Source organism: Lactuca saligna, chromosome 8 (genome assembly GCF_052625555.1).
Source record: "Lactuca saligna cultivar CGN05327 chromosome 8, ASM5262555v1, whole genome shotgun sequence".
Classification (NCBI taxonomy): domain Eukaryota; kingdom Viridiplantae; phylum Streptophyta; class Magnoliopsida; order Asterales; family Asteraceae; genus Lactuca; species Lactuca saligna.
Window position 1 is genome coordinate 55021189 of NC_136424.1, and position 14996 is coordinate 55036184.

Consider the following 14996-nt stretch of genomic DNA (forward strand, 5'->3'; position numbering starts at 1 on the left):
AACTCTCCTTGAATCGAGTGCGGATCCCCTACTTCCAGTAGTACGGGCTTCTACTACCTTCCACATCTATCCGTACTTTTCTTAAGAACTGATTTGACCCATCCAAGATACTCTATATTCCTACAACATTCTCTCACAGATAAGGTTCCCAACGCTAGATTGTTGGGTTTTAGTATACTACAACACCCTATGGTGCCCATACAACCCTAAAAGCTTTAGATCTATGTTTTCTCTAATTATACATGCAATATTATTTTCAAAGCTTTAAGCCTACAACTAGCATACAAATGACATAAATAATATGAAATACTAGTTAGGATGACATACCTATATATAGCTTGAAACCTTGTTGTATTTGGCCTTTAAAAGCTTAGCCCCAATAGTGTGGAAGCCTGAAATGGAATCACAACACATCATGGACAAAGGTTGAACTTGAGAGAGAATTCCATGCCCCTAAAAACACCCATGAACTCCAAGAACATGCATGTCAACATTTTTTAGGTTAAGAACTTGTATTTATATGTTGGATTTCAAGGGTTATGGATAGAGCCCAAAACCATACCCATGGGTTTATAATCCATGGTTCATGTGTCCCAACTCTTTATATATCCATACATAAACTTGGCCCAACATGGATCATAAGCCCAACACATATAAATATAACTCATTACCATAATTAGTCCCCATAGATTTAATTAGTTTCTTTTGATCACTAAATTAATTCCAAAGTAATTCTTGATCAATACTAATTAAAACATATGATTTCATATTAATATATTATAACTTATAATATATTAATAAATCATATATATATATATATATATATATATATATATATATATATATATATATATATATATATATATATAACCTTCTCTCAAGAATCCATCCTAACAAATAGTCCTGATGATATGCAACCTAAATGGACCATGCCACTCTTGGGTCAAGTACATACCAATAATAGTTATGGGCTTAGACATCTAATCCAACAGTCTCCCACTTAGATAAGTCTAAAACTATTATTGCGAGTACAATTCCAAAACCTAAACTAGCAATCATATCTCTTAAAAGCAACTGTCGAACTCTGACCTACTCAATGACGTGTCCATAGATAACGGATCATATAGTCCTGCATTCTACATACCATATGGACTGAGACATGGATTATAATCATACTCTCTGTCCATTTTTTGTTTCCGGATTTCCGATTTATGACGACCAACTAATTGAACAAATCAAATCAGTCCACGCCCGACTAAGCACTTATGTTTGTCATCATTAAATCATCGAGGGGCCTACAAATATCGCTTTTATCCATACGGGGTAAAAGGAACGGATAAACTTCGACCCAAATGCACGTTTGTACTTACTCATCAAATTACCCACAATGGTATGTTTTATTACAACCAAGTTATTGGTATGTTTACATATGTCAATGTGTAATCGACGCGCAACTACAACTCATACGTCTCCATTTGAAAAATATAAGATATTATCATCTCATGATCACTCGTGATAAAATCGATGAAGTGATTAAAATGAGTTTGGGTTTAATCCAATACTCGAATCTTATTCCAGGGGCACTCATAAATACTACAGCTATGTCTAAGCCACCTAGACAAACTACAGACCCATTCATGATAGTCTTGCTTTAATACCTACTTCCAAAGTATGATCGACTGTGGACGGTTTGAAACCTAGTTATTCAGGAAGTCAAAACATGCAAAGTGAAACACAAGAATAATACTAATCCTATATGGCCCCCAAAATTTTTAGAGTAAATAAAACACCTTTTATTTAATCACCATATTGATTACTCATTATTCATTTAATAATGTTTCGAATAATCAGCTTAATACTTTAACTAAAAGAATAGTTATGCCATGCTCCAAGCATGCACACTATGTTTATCTATGGTCTTTTCTTTGTGAAATAGATCAATTGATAACATTTCAATGATGCGTATTTCATAACTCCAAATCCTTATGATAAATGTAAGAATACCAAACTCTTACCATTTACCTAAATCTATTAGATTCTAAACTTATATGCATTGATCCTCTTGTAATGACTATGCACAAAAGCCATAAAGATTTGGCAACAGACATTACAAAATATTCCAATGGAGAGCAATTTCATGGAAACGAAGTCTCACATTCAAAGTACATTCCTTTGAACATCCTTATTGCATTAAGTTTTCTAATCTTACATAGATTTAATGAATAACTTATACATATGGAAATATTTCCATATTCCCATTTTGACTATCACTTCTGAACAAGAGTTGCCTCTTTTCAAAATATGTCAATATGGCCCTTCCAAAAATTTACACTATAGCTCCAACTGTTCATGAGCAACCAATCACTGGTAAACCTCAAATTGTCCTTGATTGTTGCTCAATCATTTTAGTCATATACAGTTCAGGTCCTTTTTCCCTATTAATGCCCTAGGCATTTGGAAAACTCAAAACACATAGAAATATTATAGCATATGCAATTGATCCTATACTCGAAGCATATGGGATACGATTCATAATGTCTCACATAAAGACATGATACTCGACCAGTCTTTTGCTATAATTTTTTCTATTTTCCATGTTTTCACAATTCAGACTATTCCTTAATCATAATTGAATTTTGAGAACGCAATTAATATTACCATATATAGAATTTCCTTATGTTGAATCATTCCAACATAACATTCATATATATATATATATATATATATATATATATATATATATATATATATATATATATGTGTGTGTGTGTGTGTGTGTGTGTATATATATATATACACTTGACTAAATTTGATTAAAATCTCAATCTAAGCTTTCAGAATTGGGATGAAGTACAATTTTCTCTCCCTTAATTATAGCAAAACAACTTTTCAAACCCTGCAACTTTGCAATTTGAAACTTTTGTTTTCTATAATTAACATTGCTAACTTGCAAAACTTAACATAATAATCATGGTCCCACTAACATGATAATTATATCCTTATTAGCATAACACTTATGCTCCCACTAGCTTTGACATGTATCCAGAAATCAACTGGACTTCTAGAAATCAATACTTTATTGACTTTCATTACCAAATTTCAGGTTTCTGATACGAGATGCTTCGATAAGACTTTATCTAAACTTTCCAAAAATCATACATCTTTCCTTAGATAACTCACATGTGTGTCTAAACAATTTTAGAACTATGAAAAGGGATGTCGTAATCATAGTCTCAAATGCTTAGACCTTTGCCATTGCTCACAATTCTAATTATGAAAAGGGATGTCGTAATCATAATTGAATTTGAGAATGCAAATGTCACAACTTCTATATGCTTAAAATCCACTTAGTGAAAGTGTTTCCTCACCATCATTTTCATGAATCGAAGAGAAACCATATGACACTTAGATTTTATGGTGTATGTGTTCCTATAGATGTGAATTTGTAGAAAACATAACCACAAGAGGAGGTTAGTGACAAATCCAAACTCATATGGACTGAGCTTGTCCGATCTTAGCTTCTTGCCACCTGGTAGCACAAGGGCCTATCATTGCAAGTAGTTATGCAAACAAATGAGAACTCATAGAACTCATGTGCATAGCCAACTTTAACTGGAATGGGCACAGAAATAAGAATATGTAAACACGATAGGTTACAAACCTCAAGTCGTGTGCTAGTGATAAACAATACCCTTGATTAGTTCTTCAAACTTTTCTAGATCTTTAAGACTCCCAATGACCTCTTGACATATAAGATTCTCTTGTCAACAATCATTCCTTGACAAAACAAATATTCAAGAGTTAGTGTCGATTCTTATCAAGATAAACATTTCACACAATCGGTCTTAGTTGGTCTTTGTCTTATCCAAGACATCACAACTTACTAAATTCAAATGTACACGAGTAGAAATCATTTTACTCAGCATTTGACAAGTGTTTAAACCTTCTTAACATTATGTCACTCAAGGCTCGATCTTGGGGTGTTACTCTAAGACTCGATTTTGGAACGAAGTATGATTCATCTTTTGATTTAACCATTTCAACAATTCACGATTCCTCTTCTAAGTGAAACAAATGCACTAACATGTCATTAGAGTATCAATTGTGATATGGTTTTTCATAATCATTAAGATGATCATAAAACATGATATTAATGTACTCTCCCATCTTTTCAGATAGGAGAAACTTTTATCTTTCTGCCTAATTTAATTCTTCTCTTTCGCCCTGCCATACATTGAAACTTTTCCAATGTTTAAGAATTGTACTTATACTTGTAAGCACAACCAGATTTACTAAAGTTTAGTAAATCATGAAAAATAGCATTATCATTCCTTGTGGTGGACCTGATCAACGCACAACCAAGTGTACCTGATCTCTTAGTCCCTTACATGACTCACATATACATGTGAACAAGGAATTAATCTTAATTTACCAATGATGAAATTCACATTCATCATACAATACAAGTTTCATGATTCCAAGTTTCTATCCAACTGAAACTTGGGTGATGAGAATCTTTCCTTATTTGGTAAATTATGATACTACCACAAACAAAAGAATTAAATCCATTTTCCAATATTGCTATCAATGGAATCATATAAACAACAATTTTCACAAATCCCATTCTAAGGATACTTAAAATAAATAAAATCAAAAGTTTTCCCTTTATTATAAAATTGCGGAAAAACTTATCCTTACAATGCAAATACATATGAAAACTATGTTGTTATCTATCCTAAGCAATGTATCATAACTCTTAAGCAGCAACTCAAAATTCTGATCTTCGAATCATGCGATCGAAATCCATCTTCACGATCAGATTTAGCATAGTCTTCTTCTAAGCTTCATCTCCTTTTTCGATTCTACAAAACATCAAAATGCGACCTACTCACATCATGTAATAAGAATCTCCAAATGAGAACGTGATAGAGCTAGATATGGACTTACCTGAAGCAGAGTCAAACTTTTTGACTTTACCATCCTTATGATCTTTTAGGTAAATAGGGAAACTTTGCAACCAATAACCCTTCTTTTGGCAAAAGAAACATATGGACTCTTTGGAAATGGTACACGATACTATCTCAGACTTAGTGTTTCTATTTACCATTGGGTCAAATGATTTGACCATGGTCGATCCGTTTCCATTGGGAAGACAAAGCTTTTCTGGACTTCTAATGTTACCATTGTCAATGTCCATGGAGGTTTGGGAAGTAGATCTTCCAATCAAATTTGCTTTACCAGTTCTCTAAATCATTGCTGATTCAGCAACAACAAGCAAATATGTAAGATCGATAAGGCTCATGTCGTGATCTATCATCAGGGAGTGACTAAAGAACCCAGTGAACAACCAACTTCCTCGAGACTTCAACACCTAACTCTCCTGGCTTGTCAATATGTGACTTCATCTCCAAGATGTGAGCATATATAGATATTGCTTGACAATAGGGATTGAGTGACCTTGAAATTTTCAAGAACTTGTGGGTTAGGGATAATAATTGGAGGATGTGGAGGAAGTGAAGTATGATTTCCAGTCCCATTAATGCACGATAAAGGGATTAATCATTCACCTTGATCGCCATGTGGGATATCATCTTTATTAGGAAAGCTTTATCCAAAAGGATAAGGAAGACCATAGTTGTCCAAACTAGACATCTATGAGGGAGAAATTCAAGCAAGTTGATTTAAGTCCTTAATATAACACCCAATATGAAATATTAAGGCTTGGACCCAACACAATATTGTATAACTTGGAAGAGGGATGTCGTAATCCAAGCTACAAAATATTTGAAGGTAGGTAAATGACGATTTACCAATTTCCACCACGAAAAATGAAAACGTATTTTAGGTTTTAAGTGAATTAAGATTCCTAGATCCTTTGAGATTCATTAAACTATTCAATGGCATGTTTAAATCTCGATTGTTCCATTCAAGTTTGTGACTGGGATGCCGAGGATCACAAACAGTGAGTGAATAACCATGCAAATTAGCTTGGTACACTCAATGTTACAACCACCTAATCAATGTGCTGGTTAACCATACACGACCCATTGATCTATGATTAACATCAAGTTATCCTTTTCCACACATTGTTAGTCCTAGATTAGTGTGTTGGTTAACCACACACGCTCCACTAATGACTTAACATGGTGTAAAGTGTAATTTCATTGGTAAGCACCATATTCACATTTTCCTAAGTAACTAAGGTTGGGAATTTATAAGTGTTTAGTTACTTAATATTTCATTATACTTTTAATGAGGGGAGAAATAATGTCCTGTCCTACCCATTTGCCTAACGACCCTCCACCAGTCAAGGAAGCAGTGGGTGAGAGTGGACACCCATTAAACTGCCATTTTATAGGCAGTAAACTTATACCCCCTTATATACCGGCTTCGTGAATGAGGTCTACTAATGGTAAGACTGACTCTATTCTTATACATATATATATATATATATATATATATATATATATATATATATATATATATATATATATATAAATATTAAACCTATAATATTATAATAGTATAAGGGTTGAATTCTAAACTTTTAAAATTTCAGGGTTTGATTTGAAATTAAAGTATACATGAGGGGTAACTTTACAAATTCCAAAACCTGAGGGAAAGCTTTGAATAATTCAAAAACTTTTGGTTTTCATAACCTATGAGTTTAAAGTAGTTTAATGAACAACTCTTCATGTTCCATAACTTGAGGACAAGTTATGGAAGACTTTAAAAACATTTAAAAAAATGATACTCTTCATTTTCATAACTTATGGAAATTTTATGAGTTATTAAAATTCATAACTGAGACTTTTCATATAACTTGAGGACAATTTACAAAAACACATATTATGAACAACTTTTAGATCAATTTGGATCGAAAACAATTATCACATAAAATTTCTATTAATCTAAACTAACTCATAACAACTAGATAATTCATATCATCTATCTTCAATAAATTAGCATATTTATATAAACTAATACAAAACTTGAAATTATGATATTTATCTAATAATTGGAAGAGAATCAACATTACCATAACAAAAAAATCAAATTTTATGAACAAAAACATTTTGTGGTAATGATTCTAATCCAAACTAGGACAAAAAAAACTCAAAAATCAGTTGTCTGGAATGCCAACTCGTCAAGCCCATTACTGGACTTAACGAGTCCAAGGCAAAGCACATGTAACTCGGTGAGTCACCCAATGGACTCGGCGAGCTCACTCGGCAGAAGGCAGATATTTTGATTTTTTCACTTTAAGAACTTATAAAAACATCAAGTATAATAGAAAACAACCTGGCTCCGATACCACTATTGGGTTTTAGTATACTAAAACATCCTATGGTGCACATACAACCCTAAAAGCTTTGTATCTATGTTTTCTCTAATTATACATGCAATATTGTTTCGAAAGCTTTAAGCCTACAAATAGCATACAAATGACATAAAACATATGAAATACCAGTTAGGATGACATGCCTCTTATGTAGCTTGAAACCTTGTTGTATTTTGCCTTTAAAAGCTTAGCCCCAATAGCGTGGAAGCCTCAAATGGAATCACAACACATTATGGACAAAGGTGGAACATGAGAGAGAATTCCATGCACCCAAAAACACCCAGGAACTCCAAGAACATGCATGTCAGCGTTTTTAGGTTACGAACTTGTATTTATATGTTGGATTTCAAGGGTCATGGATACAACCCAAAACCATACCCATGGGTTTATGATCCATGGTTCACGTGGCCTAACTCTTTGTGTATCCATACATAAACTTGGTCCAACATGGATCATAAGCCCAATACATATAAATATAACTAATTACCATAATTAGTCCCCATAAATTTAATTAGTTTCTTTTCATCACTAAATTAATTCCAAACTATTTCTTGATCAATACTAATTAAAACATACGATTTCATATTAATATATTATAACTTATAATATATTGATAAATCATGTATATAACCTTCTCTCAAGAATCCATCCTAACAAATTGTCCTGATGATATGCAAACCAAATGGACCATGCTACTCTCGGGTCAAGTACATACCAATAATAGTTATGGGCTTAGACATCTAATCCAACATAGATCTCATCCTAGGTTTCCGTAGGGCAAACTCCATACCACACTTCTCCATCAACTGTAGAAGGAACTCCTGCTAACTTCATCTAACTAGCTCTCAAATGCAATTACATATCACTAAAACTAGATAATTCATCAAATGAGATGTCTTACACTAAAACGGTTGGACTCAAACATGTTCTTCGCAATAGAGTTAAAACCGAACCTTCTAAAATTATTAAGTTCCCATAATATGTAAATTAGCACATTCATTTACTAGTTGTCTGAAGCTAGTTAGAACTCCTAAAAGCACAAGGCAAGCAACATTCGAGCATCAAGCAATTGAAACTAAATATAACCTAATCAGGCCATCTTTCACTGACTAATCAACACTAGCATGCAAGTCTACAAGGTCATACAACAGGCATACAAAGGCATTTCTCCTAGCATTTTATCATGCAAAATTGAGCAGATACTTAGCTCTAACTAGTATATTGTTCACAGATTCACATAACAAATCATATCAAATAACATGTATGGGTAATTTGGGAAAACTTACTTGAGCTCGGCTGATTCCATGCACCACACCCTTTCTTATTTTAGAAAACGCTTTGCTTAAAAATATGATTCTTTTGGAAATACTTTACTAAACCCTCAGTTTGAGTTCGGACACACCCAAGAGTGTGCCCAAATCCCTCAAACCAAGGCTTTCATACCAACTTGAAACATCAAAAAAATATAGTCCAAAATTTTCATTTTTAATTGAAGTAAAACTATATTCCATTCATCATCCATACATCCCAAATAAAACAAGAGTGTCAAATATCATAATATCAAATTGAAATATCAAGTGTGGAATCCATGTGGTGTATGCAATGCAGTCATCCCGAGCTCCTCCCATTAGGATCAGAAGTACCTGAAACATAAATTGAAAACTGTAAGCGTAAGGCTTAGTGATTTCTGCAAGTTACCCCATACCATAAATAATAAATCACACACTGGGCCCTACCATGCAATAGGCCTTGTCCAACATCTAGCCCCGCCCAGTTTATAGACCTATTATTCCTAGGCCTCGCCCACTACAAATATACAATATATATCACATAATCATACTAACACATATAATGATCATAAACACTAGCATACATCCCAGTCACCGGGCCCCACCCGGTAGACATACCAACACATAATACATGAAAGGGTCACGCATACTCCTAGCATCCTAGCATAATCAATAAGGGTCAGCATTGATTCCTCAGACCCACTTTACCCAGTGAGGAAACTCACCTCTGAATCTGAACGATAGCTGAATAGGTCCCTACTCCGAGTATCAGCTCTACCTCCCACCTAATTAGAACAAATCCTTAGATGCAACTCAAGATACCTTAAAAATCCCTTTTAGGTTAAACTGGGTCAACATAAAACATCAAAAGTCAAGGTCAATAGTCCTTGTTGACCCAACACGCTGTGTTTCTCCTTGGCCACGCTATGTTTCTCCTTTATTCTCATAGATGGGATAACTCCAGCTAACACGTCGTGTTGGCTAGCAAACACGTTGTGTTTGCCCGAGTTCCAAAAACATAACACATTAAGCTGCTTTCTTCGACTCTAAGAGCTCCCAAGCTTAGATCTAAACCAAAATGAGACTTATAAGGGTAAAGTTTCCAACTTTATGCATAGGGACTACTAAAAATGGTCCAAAACTCAAACCATAGGGCGTAATAACCTTGAACTGGAAAATCATGTAAAGTTACCAACTTTACATTCATGCATGCCTAAATGAAGCTCTTAAGCTTGAAAGGGACTTAATAAGTGACTTAACGCATGCATGTAACCAAATTTCCTCATAAAGCTTCTATCTCTAAGCTCAAGGGGTCCGATACAACTCAGATCTGGAATAACAAGCCCTAAAACGACTCCTTTCACTCTTCAACCCAAAATGGGGCCAAAAACTCAACAAAACACAAAAAAAAGGAGATCTAAACTTTAATAAGACAAGGTTCAAACTTGATACCTCAGGAGGCTTACACAAAGGAAGATGGTTCTGGATCCAAAGTCTTCTCACCAAGCAAAGCAACTTCAACATCTCATCTTCTTTCAAAAACGCACAAAAATTGCACCAAGGAATCCCTAATAGCTCAAGAACACCACAAAGAGGCTTAAGGTTTGATTCAGGGTTTTAATAACAAGGAAGGCTGGTAAGGAGGTTGGATATGAGGACTTAATGCCTTTAAATAGGGTGCAACACCCTAAAAATTAGGGTATCATTCCATGCCTTCAACACGCCGTGTTGAGACACCACAACACGCCGTGTTGGTCCACTAAACTCCGCGTGCCAAATTTGTTGGATTTAGTGTCTAAGCCATAACTATAACTGGGATGTACTTAACCCGATTGTAGCATGGTCATTTTAGGTTGCCTTCATTAATGCAATTTGATAGGATGGACTTTTGAGAATAAGTTTATTGATGATTTATTAATATATTATAAGTATAATATATTAATTGAGAAATCATATTATTTAATTGGTATTGATCAAGAATTAGTTTGGAATTAATTTTGTGATCAAACGAGACTAATTAAATATATAGGGATTGATTGTGCAAATCAATGATATTTATAATGTGGGCTAATGATCCATAGTTATTTAGGATGGGCTAAACCATTAATCCATGGATGGTACATGGAGGTTTAACCCATGGATCCCAAGTATATGAAAGGTCATTAGGGTTACAAAGTGTAACCCTAGCATTTGCTACATTATAAATACATACCCATAGTGTCAAAATCGGCCGCCACTTGATTCTAAAAGATTAAGATTGATTTTGTGCCAAATAAACTTTTCTCTAAAGTCTCCGCTTGTATATGGTGTTTGTGAACCATTAGAGGCATCACACTTGAGGTGCTCAAGCTTACGGTGTTGCCACTGCACCTTCAGTAGTTCAACCCTCTTGTTCTTCAGCTCCTTCGTCTTGCGATCCAGAATCACCACCAGTCTCTCAATGTAATTCAAGGTGTCATCAACCAGAATATCCTCTAAGGGAACAACTTCATGCCATCCACTAAGCACTTCCGTAGCTCGGAAACATGGAAAATTTTATCGATCTGGCTGAGCTCTGCTGGAAGATCTAATTGATATGCAGCCTTGCCCACCCGGGCTATGACTCTAAAGGGGATGATATACTTGGGGCCCAGATTTCCCTGCTTCCAGAACCGAATGACACCTTTCCATGGTGACACCTTCAGGAGGACCATGTCATCCACCTGAAACTCAAAGTCTGAATACCACTTGTCGGCGTAGCTCTTCTGCCGACTCTGAGCAGTCTGGAGCCTGCTGGATCTGCTCGGTGGTCTTGAGTACTACCTCAGTATTCTCCATGATCCTCTGACCGATCTCACCCTAACAGATTGGGGTCCTGTACTTCCTCGCGTAGAGAATCTTGAAGGGAGGTCGATCTATGTTGGCGTGGTAACTGTTGTCATACGAAAATTCCGCTAACGGAAGATACATATCGCAACTACCACCGAAATCCAAAAAACACGCATAAAGCATATCCTCAAGAGTCTGAATCGTCCTCTCGCTCTGTCCGTCTGTCTGGGGTGGAAAGTGGTGTTGAAGTGGAGATGAGTACCCATCTCGTCGTGGAACCACTTCCAAAATCTAGAATCAAAATGTACATCTCGATCTGACACTACCGAGACAGGCACTCCATGTCATGCCACTACCTCTCGCACATAAATCTCGGCTAACATCTCGGCCGATATACCCTCCTTGATCGTGATAAAGTGAGCACTCTTGTTCAACCGATCCCCATTGACCCATATCGAATCAACCCCACGTGCGGTCTTGGGAAACTTTGTGATAAAATCCATAGTAATGTCCTCCACTTCCACACGGGGATGTGTAACAACTGCATCTTGTCGTGAGGCCTTTGGTGCTCTGCCTTGACCTTCCTGTAGGTCATACATCTCTCTACGTACTAGGCTACATCCCGCTTCATGCAGGGCCACTAGTAATCAGGAGGAAGATCTCGGTACATCTTCGTCACCTAGGGATGGATGGAGAACCTGGACTTGTCAGCCTCATCCATTAATATCTGTCGTACTCCGCCCCAGTACGGTACGTAGACCCTTCCATGCAGGGTCAACAATCCACAACTGTCGTAATTAAAGGAGGACACATGGCCTATGATCCGCTCGCACTTACGATGCTCCTCCTTCAGGCCCTCAACTTGCGTCTCTCAGATCTTCTCCAATAATGGGGTAATCACTATCGTCCTCAGATAGATGTCTCGAATCGGGGCCACTATTGCCTTGCGACTCAGGGCATCGACCACCACGTTGGCCTTTCCCAGGTGGTAAAGGATCTCACAGTCATAATCCTTAACCACATCTAACCACTGGCGTTGCCTCATATTTAGGTTCGACTGATCCATGAGATATCTCAGACTCTTGTGGTCCATGTAAATGGTACAACGAACACCATAGAGGTAATGCCGCCAAATCTTGAGGGCGAAAACCACAACCCCCAGCTCTAAATCGTGCGTCGGATAGTTCGCCTCGTGAGGCTTCTACTGCCTCAAAGCATAAGCTATCACATGACCCCGCTGCATCAATACCGCACCCATGCCCGTGATCAAAGCGTCATAGTAAACCACGAAGTCGTCAACTCCATCTGACAATGTTAAGATCGGTGTCTCGCATAACCGTTGCCTGAGCATCTCGAAGGCTGCCTGCTGCTCAGACCCTTAGCGAAAAACCACCGACTTCTTGGTCAGGAACTGTTAAATTATATTAATTAATTATCAATATAAAATTTGTTTTTTATTCATCAAATTCATATAAAAAGTTAAATACATATTAAAATTTTAAAAAACGATAACGCGTTTTACAAAAGCCTTATAATTAAAATATATTAAAAGTGTGTATATGTAATATTTTTATAAATGCATGTATAATATTTATTTATAAGTGTATTACAAGTATAATTTTGTTTATTTAATTTTAATGAAATGAAAAAAATATAGATTATATATTTGTTAAAACTAAATTAGTAAAAGAGTGTGTTTGACAATGTAAATTGAAATAATAGAATATACTATAAATATATTTTTGAAGGTAAACAATAGGATAAAAAAAATAGAATATGATTGAAAATTAAATACTATTTACTTTATTTTTTCCTCTAACGAAAAAATTCTAATTGGTTGGAGATGGTCTAAGAAGACAAAATTTTGAATTATTTTTAAAAACCACTAATTTGGGATTTGATTACTTTATCTATTCGAATGAATATATGTATGATTTAACCACATTAATTTTGCTTTTTTAAATCAATAAATTTTAAATAAAAATATATTTTTCCAATCATTTTTCTGCAATTCTTTATTGAAAATTTCACAACGCTTACAAAATCATGATCTCAAAAAGATATCCGATGATTAAACAGAAAACAAATAAACTTCAATAATTTTTATAAAGTTTAGTCTTCTATAAATTTATTGAAGTATAACTCTTTATTAACTTCATCATACCTTATATAAAATTAAATAAATATAAATACCATTACAATCGATGTAAATATATTATTTGTTTAATATCAATCAGTTTATCACCAAATCAATTATTTAATTGCCAATAAAAAAAATAAAAAAATACCTTATAAGATTATTATTATATAAAATACTCTTCCTTAATTCACCATACTTGATATAAAATTAAATAAATATGCATACCATATATAGGAAACGACGTAAATATATATATTTTTTTCAAGTATTATCAATCATTTTATCACCAAATCGAATATTTATTGGAGAATTAAAAAAAATAAAAATTGTTTCACTCAAATTACACACACAAGTCCTATAACACTTTTAACAACCGCTCGTCAACACTACGCCGATATCTTATCGGCATAACTGTTAACCAACGCCAAAGCGTTACTCGTCACCCTCTTAACAGCCGCCACACGATCACAAACGTCCGCCTTCATGTTGCCGTCGTCCACCTTCTGAAACCCGTCGGTACACGTGTCTTCGTTGGTCAAGGCGGCGCTCATCCATGTCTGCACGTTGCTGAGCTGGAACTTCACCGATTCTCCGGTCAGACCCAGACGCTTCATTTCCGTTCTCGACTTCTTGATTTCGTCTACAGCGTCTTCAAACAGCGATGAACAGTCGCTGATTGCGGCGGATTCCCTGGTGATGTTGTTGTTTTTGTCTGCTGCGTCGCGGGATATGTTGGAGACGTAATTGGCCATGTGGGTGGCGTTGGAGAGAGAGACATGAATAGCGATCCTAGCGAGGCGGCCGGAGTCATGTTGAACGGCGCTGGAGTAGTTGGAGAGAGAGGCGAAGCAGGTGTCTGGGTACCGAGTTGACTCGCAGCTTTGACGGATGAACTCGGTGTCAATATCGTCGGATGTTTGTTGGCCGGTGGTGGTTGCAGCAAGTAGAACTGTTGTTGAGAGGAAGAGGAAAACGATGGTGGACAGTTGGAGTTCCATATTCTCTAATGATTTTTGGTTCATACTTCAAACTAGGGGCTTAAATAGACTATTGCCTTTGGTGAATTACTATTTTGCCCTTCCACTATCGATTTGCAATTTTAGTTGCCTTTGTTTTAGTCTAGGGTCGATGAGATATTATAGCGATTTGATCATTTGCTCATGAAGATCTATTTGGGTCCACTAAATAATAATTTTGATTAATGTAATCATCGTAACCTAATAATAACAAATGAAAAAAAGATATGTTTTCCATATTGTTCATAGAAGAGGATAACATTAACCTACAATAACACAGAAAAAAAAAAGTATGTTTTCCCATATTGTTTGTTGATGTGGTATACCGTATATGTTACTGTGTATGGTTTTGGTTGAGGTTTAATTCCTTTTCGATCTATGTATTGCTTTTATATACAATT

At 35.5% G+C, this 14996-nt stretch overlaps 1 pseudogene; it reads right to left on the bottom strand.

Moving 5' to 3' along the window:
- Window positions 1–13808: 13808 nt before the first annotated feature.
- On the bottom strand, window positions 13809–14605 carry LOC145008477 (pectinesterase inhibitor 7 pseudogene; annotated as a pseudogene).
- Between the last annotated feature and the right edge of the window lie 391 nt (window positions 14606–14996).